At 37.5% G+C, this 18350-nt stretch overlaps 4 non-coding genes across 4 annotated transcripts; all 4 read left to right on the forward strand.

The window, feature by feature from the left end:
* Positions 1-9156: 9156 nt before the first annotated feature.
* Positions 9157-9230, forward strand: TRNAI-AAU (transfer RNA isoleucine (anticodon AAU)). The gene has a single exon. It is a non-coding gene; the product is annotated as a tRNA-Ile (tRNA).
* Positions 9231-13489: 4259 nt separating this feature from the next.
* TRNAI-AAU (transfer RNA isoleucine (anticodon AAU)) lies at positions 13490-13563 on the forward strand. Its single transcript has one exon. It is a non-coding gene; the product is annotated as a tRNA-Ile (tRNA).
* Positions 13564-15007: 1444 nt separating this feature from the next.
* Positions 15008-15081, forward strand: TRNAI-AAU (transfer RNA isoleucine (anticodon AAU)). Its single transcript has one exon. It is a non-coding gene; the product is annotated as a tRNA-Ile (tRNA).
* A 1891-nt stretch (positions 15082-16972) lies between these two features.
* TRNAI-AAU (transfer RNA isoleucine (anticodon AAU)) lies at positions 16973-17046 on the forward strand. The gene has a single exon. It is a non-coding gene; the product is annotated as a tRNA-Ile (tRNA).
* Positions 17047-18350: the final 1304 nt, after the last annotated feature.

The following is an 18350-nucleotide window of genomic DNA, read 5'->3' on the forward strand; positions in this document are numbered from 1 at the left end:
TTTGGACTGTTTATCTCCTTGGATCAAACGCTGCTTGAAGGACTGGATGAATACATTTGATATAATTATAGAATTAATTACTATTCTTAAAGCGCCTGGAATATCTATTAATGGTTCTAAGTTCTAACGCCAAGTAACTAAATCTCTTATTTATAGCAATTTATTGAGATCATTTTTGTTTAGTCTTGTTGATAATATATAAAGATACTATGAATGTAAACAGCTGAATATAAGCTTTCCAACTATCCCGGATTAACAATCAGTAGGACTTCATCATCTGCTGATCTTCAATAGTATGCTATATATTTAGTGACTCTATTAGTTTAGTCTGTTAGGGCATGAAGTTAAAAACGACAAGGACATACTTTCAATCAGTCTCCAAGCCAATACTTGATGCTCCTTTAATGTTGAAAATAGATGTATTTTCTACTGTATCATGTTTATCTCTATATTTCCTTTGAGGAGAAGCTGATACAATGATTAGATGAATCAATTCAATATAGGTGATGAATATTTATTTATTGCTTAACCACATGGAAAAAACGTTAATGGTTCTAAGTTCTAACACTAAGTATGTAAATCTCTTTTGTATTGTAATTTTTTTTAAGTCATATTAGTTTCTTCATGTTGATAATATCTAACAATAACTTCATGGTAAACTGCTGAAATTAAGCTTTCCAAATCTCCTGGGTTAACTATCATTTGCCCTTCTTCATATGCTGGACCTCCAGGTAGTTGTGCGAAATGGCCTGCTAGCTCAGATGGTTAGAGCGTGGTGCTAATAACGCCAAGGTCACAGGTTCGATCCCTGTACAGGCCAAGTTTAATTGTTTGAACAAAGATGAATTTTTCTTGTGTCTCATTTTGGACTGTTTATCTCCTTGAATCACACGCTGCTTGAAGGATTGGATGGAATCAGTAGCATTTCATCATCTGCTATTTCTTCAAAAGTATTCTATATATTTAGTGAGCCTATTAGTTTAGTCTGTTAGAGCATGAAGTTAAAAACGCAAAGGACATAATTTCAATCAGTCTCCAAGCCAATACTTGATGCTCCTTTAATGTTGAAAATAGATGTATTTTCTTCTGTATCATGTTTACCTCCATATTTCCTTTGCGCAGAAGCCGATAGAATGATTAGATGAATCAATTGAATATAGGTGATAAATATTTATTTATTGCTAATCCACGTGGAAAAAACGTTACTGGTTTAAAATTCCAACACTAAGTATGGAAATCTCTTTTGTATTGCAATTTTTTTGAAGTCCTATTAGCTTCTTCATGTTGATAATATGAAAGTTAATTCATATTAAACAGCTGAAATTAAGCTTTCCAAATCTCCCGGTTGAACTATCATTAGCACTGCTTCCGGTGCTGGTCCTCCAGAAGATGTGAAAATTGGCCTGTTAGCTCAGTTGGTTAGAGCGTGGTGCTAATAATGCCAATTCACAGGTTCGATCCCTGTACAGGCCAAGTTTAATTCCTTGAAAGAAGATGAATTTTTCTTGTGTCTCATTTTGGACTGTTTATCTCCTTGGATCAAACGCTGCTTGAATGATTGGATGAATACATTTGATATAATTATAGAATTAATTACTATTCTTAAAGCGCCTGGAATATCTATTAATGGTTCTAAGTTCTAACGCCAAGTAACTAAATCTCTTATTTATTGCAATTTATTGAGATCATTTTTGTTTAGTCTTGTTGATAATATATAAAGATACTATGAATGTAAACAGCTGAATATAAGCTTTCCAACTATCCCGGATTAACAATCAGTAGGACTTCATCATCTGCTTCATCTTCAGTAGTATGCTATATATTTAGTGACTCTATTAGTTTAGTCTGTTAGAGCATGAAGTTAAAAACGCAAAGGACATACTTTCAATCAGTCTCCAAGCCAATACTTGATGCTCCTTTACTGTTGAAAATAGATGTATTTTCTACTGTATCATGTTTATCTCTATATTTCCTGTGAGGAGAAGCTGATAAAATGATTAGATGAATCAATTCAATATAGGTGATGAATATTTATTTATTGCTTAACCACATGGAAAAAACGTTAATGGTTCTAAGTTCTAACACTAAGTATGAAAATCTCTTTTGTATTGTAATTTTTTTTAAGTCATATTAGTTTCTTCATGTTGATAATATATAACAATAACTTCATGGTAAACTGCTGAAATTAAGCTTTCCAAATCTCCTGGATTAACTATAATTTGCCCTTCTTCATTTGCTGGACCTCCAGTTAGTTGTGCAAAATGGCCTGTTAGCTCAGATGGTTAGAGCGTTGTGCTAATAACGCCAAGGTCACAGGTTCGATCCCTGTACAGGCCAAGTTTAATTGTTTGAACAAAGATGAATTTTTCTTGTGTCTCATTTTGGACTGTTTATCTCCTTGAATCACACGCTGCTTGAAGGATTGGATGGAATCAGTAGCATTTCATCATCTGCTAATTCTTCAAAAGTATTCTATATATTTAGTGAGCCTATTAGTTTAGTCTGTTAGAGCATGAAGTTAAAAACGCAAAAGAACATAATTTCAATCAGTCTCCAAGCCAATACTTGATTCTCCTTTAATGTTGAAAATAGATGTATTTTCTTCTGTATCATGTTTACCTCCATATTTCCTTTGCGCAGAAGCTGATAGAATGATTAGATGAATCAATTGAATATAGGTGATGAATATTTATTTATTGCTAAACCACGTGGAAAAAACGTTACTGGTTCAAAATTCTAACACTAAGTATGGAAATCTCTTTTGTATTGCAATTATTTTGAAGTCATATTAGTTTCTTCATGTTGATAATATGAAAGTTAATTCATATTAAACAGCTGAAATTAAGCTTTCCAAATCTCCTGGTTGAACTATCATTAGCACTGCTTCCTGTGCTGGTCCTCCAGAAGATGTGCAAATTGGCCTTTTAGCTCACTTGGTTAGAGCGTGGTGCTAATAACGCCAAGGTCACAGGTTCGATCCCTGTACAGACCAAGTTTAATTCTTTGAAAAAAGATTAATTTTTCTTGTGTCTCATTTTGGACTGTTTATCTCCTTGGATCAAACGCTGCTTGAAGGACTGGATGAATACATTTGATATAATTATAGAATTAATTACTATTCTTAAAGCGCCTGGAATATCTATTAATGGTTCTAAGTTCTAACGCCAAATAACTAAATCTCATATTTATAGCAATTTATTGAGATCATTTTTGTTTAGTCTTGTTGATAATATATAAAGATACTATGAATGTAACAGCTGAATATAAGCTTTCCAACTATCCCGGATTAACAATCAGTAGGACTTCATCATCTGCTTCATCTTCAATAGTATGCTATATATTTAGTGAGACTATTAGTTTAGTCTGTTAGAGCATGAAGTTAAAAACGCCAAGGACATACTTTGAATCAGTCTCCAAGCCAATACTTGATGCTCCTTTAATGTTGAAAATAGATGTATTTTCTACTGTATCATGTTTATCTCTATATTTCCTTTGAGGAGAAGCTGATAACATGATTAGATGAATCAATTCAATATAGGTGATGAATATTTATTTCTTGCTTAACCACATGGAAAAAATGTTAATGGTTCTAAGTTCTAACACTAAGTATGAAAATCTCTTTTGTATTGTAATTTTTTTTAAGTCATATTAGTTTCTTCATGTTGATAATATATAACAATAACTTCATGGTAAACTGCTGAAATTAAGCTTTCCAAATCTCCTGGGTTAACTTTCATTTGCCCTTCTTTATATGCTGGACCTCCAGGTAGTTATGCAAAGTGGCCTGTTAGCTCAGATGGTTAGAGCGTAGTGCTAATAACGCCAAGGTCACAGGTTCGATCCCTGTACAGGCCAAGTTTAATTGTTTGAACAAAGATGAATTTTTCTTGTGTCTCATTTTGGACTGTTTATCTCCTTGAATCACACGCTGCTTGAAGGATTGGTTGGAATCAGTAGCATTTCATCATCTGCTAATTCTTCAAAAGGCGTCACGCGCCTATTTAGGCCACGCCCCTTTTTCTTTTGGTGTACAGACGAGCAGCCCTGTGGCAGAGGGCTCGCGCGCGCTGGGCGCTACATCTTGCTTTTAAATACCTTCCTCCTTTGCTAACTGAAGAGCAGCCCTTCGTCCCGCTGATTGCAAGCGCTGGACGCCATCCACTTTTTTAAAAATCACTCCTCCCGCCCTGTTGGCTCCTCCCACCTCCTGCGTCACGCGCCTATTTAGGCCACGCCCCTTTTTCTTTTGGTGTACAGACGAGCAGCCCTGTGGCAGAGGGCTCGCGCGCGCTGGGCGATACAACTTGCTTTTAAATACCTTCCTCCTTTGCTGACTGAAGAGCAGCCCTTCGTCCCGCTGATTGCAAGCGCTGGACGCCATCCACTTTTTTAAAAATCACTCCTCCCGCCCTGTTGGCTCCTCCCACCTCCTGCGTCACGCGCCTATTTAGGCCATGCCCCTTTTTCTTTTGGTGTACAGACGAGCAGCCCTGTGGCAGAGGGCTCGCGCGCGTTGGGCGCTACAACTTGCTTTTAAATACCTTCCTCCTTTGCTGACTGAAGAGCAGCCCTTCGTCCCGCTGATTGCAAGCGCTGGACGCCATCCACTTTTTTAAAAATCACTCCTCCCGCCCTGTTGGCTCCTCCCACCTCCTGCGTCACGCGCCTATTTAAACGTCCCCTATGCGGCCGCGCAGCGGGCGCGCCAGCGGCGCGCCGGAGTTGCGCCAGAGTTAAGCCCGTCTGCGCCCGTCCGCGGCCGGACGGGCCCAGCGGCCAGGGACGCTGCCACCACTATTTCTTACCCTCCTTCTGTCCTCATGCACCTACAATCCGCCGCTTGTCCCCTACCGCTGGACATCTGGACACGGATCACTTCACTTGGAATCGCAGGTGACCTTCCCCCCCATTTGGGTCCGGTCACTCTTTCCACCTCTCCTATTACCTCCGAGTCACAGATCCGTTTACTTTATTTAAACACTCGTTCCTTTGTCAGACATCAAACTGACATTTTTCACTTACTTTCGACTGAGAGGCCTGACGTCCTCCTACTTTCTGAGACCTGGCTCACGGACGACTCCCTCCCGGACATACTGGCAGCGTTACCTCCAGACTATTATCTGCTTAACACCAACCGCCAAGGGGGCCGCCCCGGGGGGGGGGGGTTGCAGCGGTAATACGTAAGAACATCAAGGTTATTGCCTCCACTTCCATGATTCTCCCTGAAGTGGACAATCTGGTTCTCAGCCTTGGGACTGAGGTAGGCGCAGTTACCCTTATGGTACTCTATCGCCCTCCCCAGCCCATGCCCTCCTTCCCTGCATCTTTCATTGAACAGCTTGCCAGTCTAGCTACTTCCTCCCCACGTATAGCTATTGTTGGGGACTTTAACTACTGGTTCCAGCATAAGGATGCCGGTCCCCATGCCACCGAATTGTTCGAAGGTCTCTCGAGCCTGAACTTTAGCCAATTAGTCACCTCTCCCACTCACAGTGGCGGTCACATACTTGACCACATCTGGGTCCATGGGGTGAAGCCCTCCTGCCCGCTTACCACACCTTGTGTGTGGTCTGATCATTTTCTTATTGACACCACCATTTCGGTGGCTGGTCAGATCAGGATTCCCCCGCAGAAGGGCGGCATGGCTCGTAAGTGGAAGGCTGTCGATTCCTCCAAATTGTTATCTCATCTGTCTCACACATGTCCCCCTACCCTTAACAATACTGACATTAACGAGCTAGATGGCCAGGTTTCCAACTGGCTTGTGTCAGCTAGCGACATCTTTGCCCCTTTAATCAAGTTCCCTCGATCCCGACACAGCAATTCTCATAAATGGTTTACTCCCCATCTAAAAGCCATACAGCTGGAACTCCGCCCAACAGAACGTAGGTGGAGAAGAGATTACTGCCTGTCAAGCAGAGACACTTATGTGGCAGTCCGTAATAAGTATAAATCTGTCATCTCTGCAGCTAAAAAAGCCTATGCCTCAGAGAGAATCTTACAAGCCCCCTGCAAGTCAAAGGAGATCTTCAGAGTCCTGGATGAATTCACCTCCGATCCCAGAACGCTCCCGACTCAGGCCCCTACACAGGAATCCTGTAATGCACTCAGCACTTTTTTTATACAGAAGATTGTTTTGATTAAGGACACTATTCCGGTCACCTCACCGGGCGCTGATTCTGTTACTCCCCCCCACAATGCTCTATCCATCACTCAGTTCACCCCCTTAGACCCTACATTCCTAGCCATTTTGGCCGCTCGTATTAAGTCTGGTTCTCCTGATGACCGCTGTCCGCCTTCTATACTACGTGACATCTGCCACTCTTTACCTGACTGCATCCTTCCCTTGCTTAATTCTTCCCTCCTTTCCGGGACGGTACCCAGCTCCTTCAAGGAGGCCGTTCTGGTGCCTCTGTTGAAGAAGCCTGGAGCCGATCCCGCCGTCCCGGTGAACTATCGTCCTATCTCTCTCCTACCCTTCTTCTCTAAAATCTCGGAAGCCCATGTCACTGCCTGTCTCTCTAGGTTCATCGAGAGTTCTAACTTTCTCGAAGTCAACCAGGCCGGTTTTCGACCTGGTCACTCTACGGAGACTGTGATCCTGGCCGTCCTGGACACCTTGAGAGACGGAGCTGACAAGGGTACCACCCAGGCCTTGGTAATTTTAGATCTGTCGGCCGCCTTCGACACGGTGGACCATAACATCCTCCTCCACCGTGTCGAACAGGCCGGCATCCAGGGCCTGGCGCTGGCATGGGTCAAATCCTTCCTCACTGGGAGATCTCAGACCCTCAGCCTAGGCACATTCAGGGCTCCCAGGGAGCACTTGCCTTGTGGGGTCCCCCATGGCTCCTCTCTATCCCCCCTTCTCTTTAATCTTTATCTTCGCCCTCTTCTTTTTTCTCTGAGGCAGTGGGACGTCACCGTCTTTAACTACGCGGACGACCTGCAACTCATCTTTTCTTTAAACTCCCCCTCTGCTATTCCCAATTTCCAGGCAGTTATGTCCCACATCCTTCAGTGGATGTGTCAGAACCAGCTCAAATTGAACCCAGGAAAGACGGAGCTCCTCCTGCCTGGCAAGAGTGCCGCCCATTGGGGTCCACATTTCTGGCCGGCAGAGCTTGGCTCCCCTCCTATCCCGGTGGCCTCGGTGAAAAGCCTCGGGGTCACCATTGACGCTGGGCTATCTCTCGGGCCGCAGGTGGGGACGGTGGTCTCCTCCTGCAAGTTCCAGCTGCGCAGGATTAGGAAGGTGGCTTACCTCCTCACCCCCGATCCTCTGCTGCAAGTTTTCATGGCCCTCGCCCTCTCCCGCCTGGATTTTTCGAATTCCATCTATCATGGTCTACCTAAATGTTCCATCTATAGGCTGCAAATCATTCAAAACCAGGCGGCGAGACTGGCCCTCGGGATACCGAAATGGCAGTCTGCCAAACCCCTCCTCATCAAATTGCACTGGCTCCCTGTCAGCCTAAGGGCTGCCTTCAAGCTTGGCTGCCTTATTTTTAAGTCTCTCTCTGGCTCTTGCCCCGCTTTCCTGAAATCCCTCATTCGGCCCTATTGTCCTTCACGTAACCTCAGATCATCACACTAGAACCTCTTGGTTGTCCCTTCCATTAAACTCTGTAGATCTGGTGGTCGGAGATTCGCCTACCTTGGCCCCAAATTCTGGAACTCCCTTCCTCTCCCAGTTAGGATCTCTAACACTCTCATCCAATTCCGCAAATCACTAAAAACCTGGCTCTTCCCACAATCTAGCTAAAGTCCCTTTGTTCCTTTCAGCACCCAATCAGCGCCATGAAACTCACGGTGACAGTGCGCTTTATAAGCACCCCCTTAACATAACAACATTTAGTGAGCCTATTAGTTTAGTCTGTTAGAGCATGAAGTTAAAAACGCAAAGGACATAATTTCAATCAGTCACCAAGCCAATACTTGATGCTCCTTTAATGTTGAAAATAGATGTATTTTCTTCTGTATCATGTTTACCTCTATATTTCCTTTGCGCAGAAGCTGATAGAATGATTAGATGAATCAATTGAATAAAGGTGATGAATATTTATTTATTGCTAAACCACGTGGAAAAAACGTTACTGGTTCAAAATTCTAACACTAAGTATGGAAATCTCTTTTGTATTGCAATTTTTTTGAAGTCATATTAGTTTCTTCATGTTGATAATATGAAAGTTAATTCATATTAAACAGCTGAAATTGAGCTTTCCAAATCTCCCGGTTGAACTATCATTAGCACTGCTTCCTGTGCTGGTCCTCCAGAAGATGTGCAAATTGGCCTGTTAGCTCAGTTGGTTAGAGCGTGGTGCTAATAACGCCAAGGTCACCGGTTCGATCACTGTACAGGCCAAGTTTAATTCTTTGAAAAAAGATGAATTTTTCTTGTGTCTCATTTTGGACTGTTTATCTCCTTGGATCAAACGCTGCTTGAAGGACTGGATGAATACATTTGACATAATTATAGAATTAATAACTATTCTTAAAGCGCCTGCAATATCTATTAATGGTTCTAAGTTCTAACGCCAAGTAACTAAATCTCTTATTTATTGCAATTTATTGAGATCATTTTTGTTTAGTCTTGTTGATAATATATAAAGATACTATGAATGTAAACAGCTGAATATAAGCTTTCCAACTATCCCGGATTAACAATCAGTAGGACTTCATCATCTGCTTCATCTTCAATACTATGCTATATATTTAGTGACTCTATTAGTTTAGTCTGTTAGAGCATGAAGTTAAAAACGCCAAGGACATACTTTCAATCAGTCTCCAAGCCAATACTTGATGCTCCTTTAATGTTGAAAATAGATGTATTTTCTACTGTATCATTTTTATCTCTATATTTCCTTTGAGGAGAAGCTGATAAAATGATTAGATGAATCAATTCAATATAGGTGATGAATATTTATTTATTGCTTAACCACATGGAAAAAAACGTTAATGGTTCTAAGTTCTAACACTAAGTATGAAAATCTCTTTTGTATTGTAATTTTTTTTAAGTCATATTAGTTTCTTCATGTTGATAATATATAACAATAACTTCATGGTAAACTGCTGAAATTAAGCTTTCCAAATCTCCTGGGTTAACTATCATTTGCCCTTCTTCATTTGCTGGACCTCCAGATAGTTGTGCAAAATGGCCTGTTAGCTCAGATGGTTAGAGCGTGGTGCTAATAACGCCAAGGTCACAGGTTCAATCCCTGTACAGGCCAAGTTCAATTGTTTGAACAAAGATGAATTTTTCTTGTGTCTCATTTTGGACTGTTAATCTTCTTGAATCACACGCTGCTTGAAGGATTGGATGGAATCAGTAGCATTTCATCATCTTCTAATTCTTCAAAAGTATTCTATATATTTAGTGAGCCTATTATTTAGTCTGTTAGAGCATGAAGTTAAAAACGCAAAGGACATGATTTCAATCAGTCTCCAAGCCAATATTTGAAGCTCCTTTAATGTTGAAAATAGATGTATTTTCTTCTGTATCATGTTTACCTCCATATTTCCTTTGCGCAGAAGCTGATAGAATGATTAGATGAATCAATTGAATATAGGTGATGAATATTTATTTATTGCTAAACCACGTGGAAAAAACGTTACTGTTCAAAATTCAAACACTAAGTATGGAAATCTCTTTTGTATTGCAATTTTTTTGAAGTCATATTAGTTTCTTCATGTTGATAATATGAAAGTTAATTCATATTAAACAGCTGAAATTAGCTTTCCAAATCTCCCGGTTGAACTATCATTAGCACTGCTTCCTGTGCTGGTCCTCCAGAAGATGTGCAAATTGGCCTTTTAGCTCAGTTGGTTAGAGCGTGCTGCTAATAACGCCAAGGTCACAGGTTCGATCCCTGTACAGGCCAAGTTTAATAGTTTGAACAAGATGAATTTTCTTGTGTCTCATTTTGGACTGTTTATCTCCTTGAATCACACGCTCCTTGAAGGATTGGATGGAATCAGTAGCATTTCATCATCTGCTAATTCTTCAAAAGTATTCTATATATTTAGTGAGCCTATTAGTTTAGTCTGTTAGAGCATGAAGTTAAAAACGCAAAGGACAATAATTTCAATCAGTCTCCAAGCCAATACTTGATGCTCTTTAATGTTGAAAATAGATGTATTTTCTTCGTATCATGTTTACCTCTATATTTCCTTTGCGCAGAAGCTGAATAGAATGATTAGATGAATCAATTGAATATAGGTGATGAATATTTATTTATTGCTAAACCACGTGGAAAAAACGTTACTGGTTCAAAATTCTAACACTAAGTATGGAAATCTCTTTTGTATTGGAATTTTTTTGAAGTCATATTAGTTTCTTCATGTTGATAATATGAAAGTTAATTCATATTAAACAGCTGAAATTAAGCTTTCCAAATCTCCCGGTTGAACTATCATTAGCACTGCTTCCTGTGCTGGTCCTCCAGAAGATGTGCAAATTGGCCTGTTAGCTCAGTTGGTTAGAGCGTGTTGCTAATAACGCCAAGGTCACAGGTTCGATCCCTGTTCAGGCCAAGTTTAATTCTTTGAAAAAAGATGAATTTTTCTTGTGTCTCATTTTGGACTGTTTATCTCCTTGGATCAAACGCTGCTTGAAGGACTGGATGAATACATTTGACATAATTATAGAATTAATAACTATTCTTAAAGCGCCTGCAATATCTATTAATGGTTCTAAGTTCTAACGCCAAGTAACTAAATCTCTTATTTATTGCAATTTATTGAGATCATTTTTGTTTAGTCTTGTTGATAATATATAAAGATACTATGAATGTAAACAGCTGAATATAAGCTTTCCAACTATCCCGGATTAACAATCAGTAGGACTTCATCATCTGCTTCATCTTCAATACTATGCTATATATTTAGTGACTCTATTAGTTTAGTCTGTTAGAGCATGAAGTTAAAACGCCAAGGACATACTTTCAATCAGTCTCCAAGCCAATACTTGATGCTCCTTTAATGTTGAAATAGATGTATTTTCTATTGTATCATTTTATCTCTATATTTCCTTTGAGGAGAAGCTGATAAAATGATTAGATGAATCAATTCAATATATGTGATGAATATTTATTTATTGCTTAACCACATGGAAAAAACGTTAATGGTTCTAAGTTGTAACACTAAGTATGAAAATCTCTTTTGTATTGTAATTTTTTTTAAGTCATATTAGTTTCTTCATGTTGATAATATATAACAATAACTTCATGGTAAACTGCTGAAATTAAGCTTTCCAAATCTCCTGGGTTAACTATCATTTGCCCTTCTTCATTTGCTGGACCTCCAGATAGTTGTGCAAAATGGCCTGTTAGCTCAGATGGTTAGAGCATGGTGCTAATAATGCCAAGGTCACAGGTTCGATCCCTGTACAGGCCAAATTCAATTGTTTGAACAAAGATGAATTTTTCTTGTGTCTCATTTTGGACTGTTAATCTTCTTGAATCACACGCTGCTTGAAGGATTGAATGGAATCAGTAGCATTTCATCATCTTCTAATTCTTCAAAAGTATTCTATATATTTAGTGAGCCTATTAGTTTAGTCTGTTAGAGCATGAAGTTAAAATCGGAAAGGACATGATTATAATCAGTCTCCAAGCCAATATTTGAAGCTCCTTTAATGTTGAAAATAGATGTATTTTCTCTGTATCATGTTTACCTCTATATTTCCTTTGCGCAGAAGCTGATAGAATGATTAGATGAATCAATTGAATATAGGTGATGAATATTTATTTATTGCTAAACCACGTGGAAAAAACGTTACTGGTTCAAAATTCTAACACTAAGTATGGAAATCTCTTTTGTATTGGAATTTTTTGAAGTCATATTAGTTTCTTCATGTTGATAATATGAAAGTTAATTCATATTAAACAGCTGAAATTAAGCTTTTCAAATCTCCCGGTTGAACTATCATTAGCACTGCTTCCTGTGCTGGTCCTCCAGAAGATGTGCAAATTGGCCTGTTAGCTCAGTTGGTTAGAGCGTGTTGCTAATAACGCCAAGGTCACAGGTTCGATCCCTGTTCAAGCCAAGTTTAATTCTTTGAAAAAAGATGAATTTTTCTTGTGTCTCATTTTGGACTGTTTATCTCCTTGGATCAAACGCTGCTTGAAGGACTGGATGAATACATTTGACATAATTATAGAATTAATAACTATTTTAAAGCGCCTGCAATATCTATTAATGGTTCTAAGTTCTAACGCCAAGTAACTAAATCTCTTATTTATTGCAATTTATTGAGATCATTTTTGTTTAGTCTTGTTGATAATATATAAAGATACTATGAATGTAAACAGCTGAATATAAACTTTCCAACTATCCCGGATTAACAATCAGTAGGACTTTATCATCTGCTTCATCTTCAATAGTATGCTATATATTTAGTGACTCTATTAGTTTAGTCTGTTAGAGCATGAAGTTAAAAACGCCAAGGACATACTTTCAATCAGTCTCCAAGCCAATACTTGATGCTCCTTTAATGTTGAAAATAGATGTATTTTCCACTGTATCATGTTTATCTCTATATTTCCTTTGAGGAGAAGCTGATAAAATGATTAGATGAATCAATTCAATATAGGTGATGAATATTTATTTATTGCTTAACCACATGGAAAAAACGTTAATGGTTCTAAGTTCTAACACTAAGTATGAAAATCTCTTTTGTATTGTAATTTTTTTTAAGTCATATTAGTTTCTTCATGTTGATAATATATAACAATAACTTCATGGTAAACTTGCTGAAATTAAGCTTTCCAAATCTCCTGGGTTAACTATCATTTGCCCTTCTTCATATGCTGGACTCCAGCTAGCTGTGCAAAATGGCCTGTTAGCTCAGATGGTTAGAGCGTGGTGCTAATAACGCCAAGGTCACAGGTTTGATCCCTGTACAGGCCAAGTTTAATTGTTTGAACAAAGATGAATTTTTCTTGTGTCTCATTTTGGACTGTTTATCTCCTTGAATCACACGCTGCTTGAAGGATTGGATGGAATCAGTAGCATTTCATCATCTGCTAATTCTTCAAAAGTATTCTATATATTTAGTGAGCCTATTAGTTTAGTCTGTTAGAGCATGAAGTTAAAAACGCAAAGGACATAATTTCAATCAGTCTCCAAGCCAATACTTGATGCTCCTTTAATGTTGAAAATAGATGTATTTTCTTCTGTATCATGTTTACCTCTATATTTCCTTTGCGCAGAAGCTGATAGAATGATTAGATGAATCAATTGAATAAAGGTGATGAATATTTATTTATTGCTAAACCACGTGGAAAAAACGTTACTGGTTCAAAATTCTAACACTAAGTATGGAAATCTCTTTTGTATTGCAATTTTTTTGAAGTCATATTAGTTTCTTCATGTTGATAATATGAAAGTTAATTCATATTAAACAGCTGAAATTGAGCTTTCCAAATCTCCCGGTTGAACTATCATTAGCACTGCTTCCTGTGCTGGTCCTCCAGAAGATGTGTAAATTGGCCTGTTAGCTCAGTTGGTTAGAGCGTGGTGCTAATAACGCCAAGGTCACAGGTTTGATCCCTGTACAGGCCAAGTTTAATTCTTTGAAAAAAGATGAATTTTTCTTGTGTCTCATTTTGGACTGTTTATCTCCTTGGATCAAACGCTGCTTGAAGGACTGGATGAATACATTTGACATAATTATAGAATTAATAACTATTCTTAAAGCGCCTGCAATATCTATTAATGGTTCTAAGTTCTAACGCCAAGTAACTAAATCTCTTATTTATTGCAATTTATTGAGATCATTTTTGTTTAGTCTTGTTGATAATATATAAAGATACTATGAATGTAAACAGCTGAATATAAGCTTTCCAACTATCCCGGATTAACAATCAGTAGGACTTCATCATCTGCTTCATCTTCAATACTATGCTATATATTTAGTGACTCTATTAGTTTAGTCTGTTAGAGCATGAAGTTAAAAACGCCAAGGACATACTTTCAATCAGTCTCCAAGCCAATACTTGATGCTCCTTTAATGTTGAAAATAGATGTATTTTCTACTGTATCATTTTTATCTCTATATTTCCTTTGAGGAGAAGCTGATAAAATGATTAGATGAATCAATTCAATATAGGTGATGAATATTTATTTATTGCTTAACCACATGGAAAAAACGTTAATGGTTCTAAGTTGTAACACTAAGTATGAAAATCTCTTTTGTATTGTAATTTTTTTTAAGTCATATTAGTTTCTTCATGTTGATAATATATAACAATAACTTCATGGTAAACTGCTGAAATTAAGCTTTCCAAATCTCCTGGGTTAACTATCATTTGCCCTTCTTCATTTGCTGGACCTCCAGATAGTTGTGCAAAATGGCCTGTTAGCTCAGATGGTTAGAGCGTGGTGCTAATAACGCCAAGGTCACAGGTTTGATCCCTGTACAGGCCAAGTTTAATTGTTTGAACAAAGATGAATTTTTCTTGTGTCTCATTTTGGACTGTTTATCTCCTTGAATCACACGCTGCTTGAAGGATTGGATGGAATCAGTAGCATTTCATCATCTGCTAATTCTTCAAAAGTATTCTATATATTTAGTGAGCCTATTAGTTTAGTCTGTTAGAGCATGAAGTTAAAAACGCAAAGGACATAATTTCAATCAGTCTCCAAGCCAATACTTGATGCTCCTTTAATGTTGAAAATAGATGTATTTTCTTCTGTATCATGTTTACCTCTATATTTCCTTTGCGCAGAAGCTGATAGAATGATTAGATGAATCAATTGAATATAGGTGATGAATATTTATTTATTGCTAAACCACGTGGAAAAAACGTTACTGGTTCAAAATTCTAACACTAAGTATGGAAATCTCTTTTGTATTGCAATTTTTTTGAAGTCATATTAGTTTCTTCATGTTGATAATATGAAAGTTAATTCATATTAAACAGCTGAAATTGAGCTTTCCAAATCTCCCGGTTGAACTATCATTAGCACTGCTTCCTGTGCTGGTCCTCCAGAAGATGTGTAAATTGGCCTGTTAGCTCAGATGGTTAGAGCGTGGTGCTAATAACGCCAAGGTCACAGGTTCGATCCCTGTACAGGCCAAATTCAATTGTTTGAACAAAGATGAATTTTTCTTGTGTCTCATTTTGGACTGTTAATCTTCTTGAATCACACGCTGCTTGAAGGATTGAATGGAATCAGTAGCATTTCATCATCTTCTAATTCTTCAAAAGTATTCTATATATTTAGTGAGCCTATTAGTTTAGTCTGTTAGAGCATGAAGTTAAAATCGCAAAGGACATGATTATAATCAGTCTCCAAGCCAATATTTGAAGCTCCTTTAATGTTGAAAATAGATGTATTTTCTTCTGTATCATGTTTACCTCCATATTTCCTTTGCGCAGAAGCTGATAGAATGATTAGATGAATCAATTGAATATAGGTGATGAATATTTATTTATTGCTAAACCACGTGGAAAAAACGTTACTGGTTCAAAATTCTAACACTAAGTATTGAAATCTCTTTTGTATTGCAATTTTTTTGAAGTCATATTAGTTTCTTCATGTTGATAATATGAAAGTTAATTCATATTAAACAGCTGAAATTAAGCTTTCCAAATCTCCCGGTTGAACTATCATTAGCACTGCTTCCTGTGCTGGTCCTCCAGAAGATGTGCAAATTGGCCTTTTAGCTCAGTTGGTGAGAGCGTGATGCTAATAACGCCAAGGTCACAGGTTCGATCCCTGTACAGGCCAAGTTTAATTGTTTGAACAAAGATGAATTTTTCTTGTGTCTCATTTTGGACTGTTTATCTCCTTGAATCACACTCTCCTTGAAGGATTGGATGGAATCAGTAGCATTTCATCATCTGCTAATTCTTCAAAAGTATTCTATATATTTAGTGAGCCTATTAGTTTAGTCTGTTAGAGCATGAAGTTAAAAACGCCAAGGACATACTTTCAATCAGTCTCCAAGCCAATACTTGATGCTCCTTTAATGTTGAAAATAGATGTATTTTCCACTGTATCATGTTTATCTCTATATTTCCTTTGAGGAGAAGCTGATAAAATGATTAGATGAATCAATTCAATATAGGTGATGAATATTTATTTATTGCTTAACCACATGGAAAAAACGTTAATGGTTCTAAGTTCTAACACTAAGTATGAAAATCTCTTTTGTATTGTAATTTTTTTTAAGTCATATTAGTTTCTTCATGTTGATAATATATAACAATAACTTCATGGTAAACTGCTGAAATTAAGCTTTCCAAATCTCCTGGGTTAATTATCATTTGCCCTTCTTCATATGCTGGACCTCCAGCTAGCTGTGCAAAATGGCCTGTTAGCTCAGATGGTTAGAGCGTGGTGCTAATAACGCCAAGGTCACAGGTTTGATCCCTGTACAGGCCAAGTTTAATTGTTTGAACAAAGATGAATTTTACTTGTGTCTCATTTTGGACTGTTTATCTCCTTGAATCACACGCTGCTTGAAGGATTGGATGGAATCAGTAGCATTTCATCATCTGCTAATTCTTCAAAAGTATTCTAAATATTTAGTGAGCCTATTAGTTTAGTCTGTTAGAGCATGAAGTTAAAAACGCAAAGGACATAATTTCAATCAGTCTCCAAGCCAATACTTGATGCTCCTTTAATGTTGAAAATAGATGTATTTTCTTCTGTATCATGTTTACCTCTATATTTCCTTTGCGCAGAAGCTGATAGAATGATTAGATGAATCAATTGAATAAAGGTGATGAATATTTATTTATTGCTAAACCACGTGGAAAAAACGTTACTGGTTCAAAATTCTAACACTAAGTATGGAAATCTCTTTTGTATTGCAATTTTTTTGAAGTCATATTAGTTTCTTCATGTTGATAATATGAAAGTTAATTCATATTAAACAGCTGAAATTGAGCTTTCCAAATCTCCCGGTTGAACTATCATTAGCACTGCTTCCTGTGCTGGTCCTCCAGAAGATGTGCAAATTGGCCTGTTAGCTCAGTTGGTTAGAGTGTGGTGCTAATAACGCCAAGGTCACAGGTTCGATCCCTGTACAGGCCAAGTTTAAATCTTTGAAAAAAGATGAATTTTTCTTGTGTCTCATTTTGTACTGTTTATCTCCTTGGATCAAACGCTGCTTGAAGGACTGGATGAATACATTTGACATAATTATAGAATTAATAACTATTCTTAAAGCGCCTGCAATATCTATTAATGGTTCTAAGTTCTAACGCCAAGTAACTAAATCTCTTATTTATTGCAATTTATTGAGATCATTTTTGTTTAGTCTTGTTGATAATATATAAAGATACTATGAATGTAAACAGCTGAATATAAGCTTTCCAACTATCCCGGATTAACAATCAGTAGGACTTCATCATCTGCTTCATCTTCAATACTATGCTATATATTTAGTGACTCTATTAGTTTAGTCTGTTAGAGCATGAAGTTAAAAACGCCAAGGACATACTTTCAATCAGTCTCCAAGCCAATACTTGATGCTCCTTTAATGTTGAAAATAGATGTATTTTCTACTGTATCATTTTTATCTCTATATTTCCTTTGAGGAGAAGCTGATAAAATGATTAGATGAATCAATTCAATATAGGTGATGAATATTTATTTATTGCTTAACCACATGGAAAAAATGTTAATGGTTCTAAGTTCTAACACTAAGTATGAAAATCTCTTTTGTATTGTAATTTTTTTTAAGTCATATTAGTTTCTTCATGTTGATAATATATAACAATATTTTCATGGTAAACTGCTGAAATTAAGCTTTCCAAATCTCCTGGGTTAACTATCATTTGCCCTTCTTCATTTGCTGGACCTCCAGATAGTTGTGCAAAATGGCCTGTTAGCTCAGATGGTTAGAGCGTGGTGCTAATAACACCAAGGTCACAGGTTTGATCCCTGTACAGGCCAAGTTCAATTGTTTGAACAAAGATGAATTTTTCTTGTGTCTCATTTTGGACTGTTAATCTTCTTGAATCACACGCTGCTTGAAGGATTGGATGGAATCAGTAGCATTTCATCATCTTCTAATTCTTCAAAAGTATTCTATATATTTAGTGAGCCTATAGGTTTAGTCTGTTAGAGCATGAAGTTAAAAACGCAAAGGACATGATTTCAATCAGTCTCCAAGCCAATATTTGAAGCTCCTTTAATGTTGAAAATAGATGTATTTTCTTCTGTATCATGTTTACCTCCATATTTCCTTTGCGCAGAAGCTGATAGAATGATTAGATGAATCAATTGAATATAGGTGATGAATATTTATTTATTGCTAAACCACGTGGAAAAAACGTTACTGGTTCAAAATTCTAACACTAAGTATGGAAATCTCTTTTGTATTGCAATTTTTT

Source organism: Lissotriton helveticus, chromosome 4_1 (assembly GCF_964261635.1).
Source record: "Lissotriton helveticus chromosome 4_1, aLisHel1.1, whole genome shotgun sequence".
Taxonomy (NCBI): domain Eukaryota; kingdom Metazoa; phylum Chordata; class Amphibia; order Caudata; family Salamandridae; genus Lissotriton; species Lissotriton helveticus.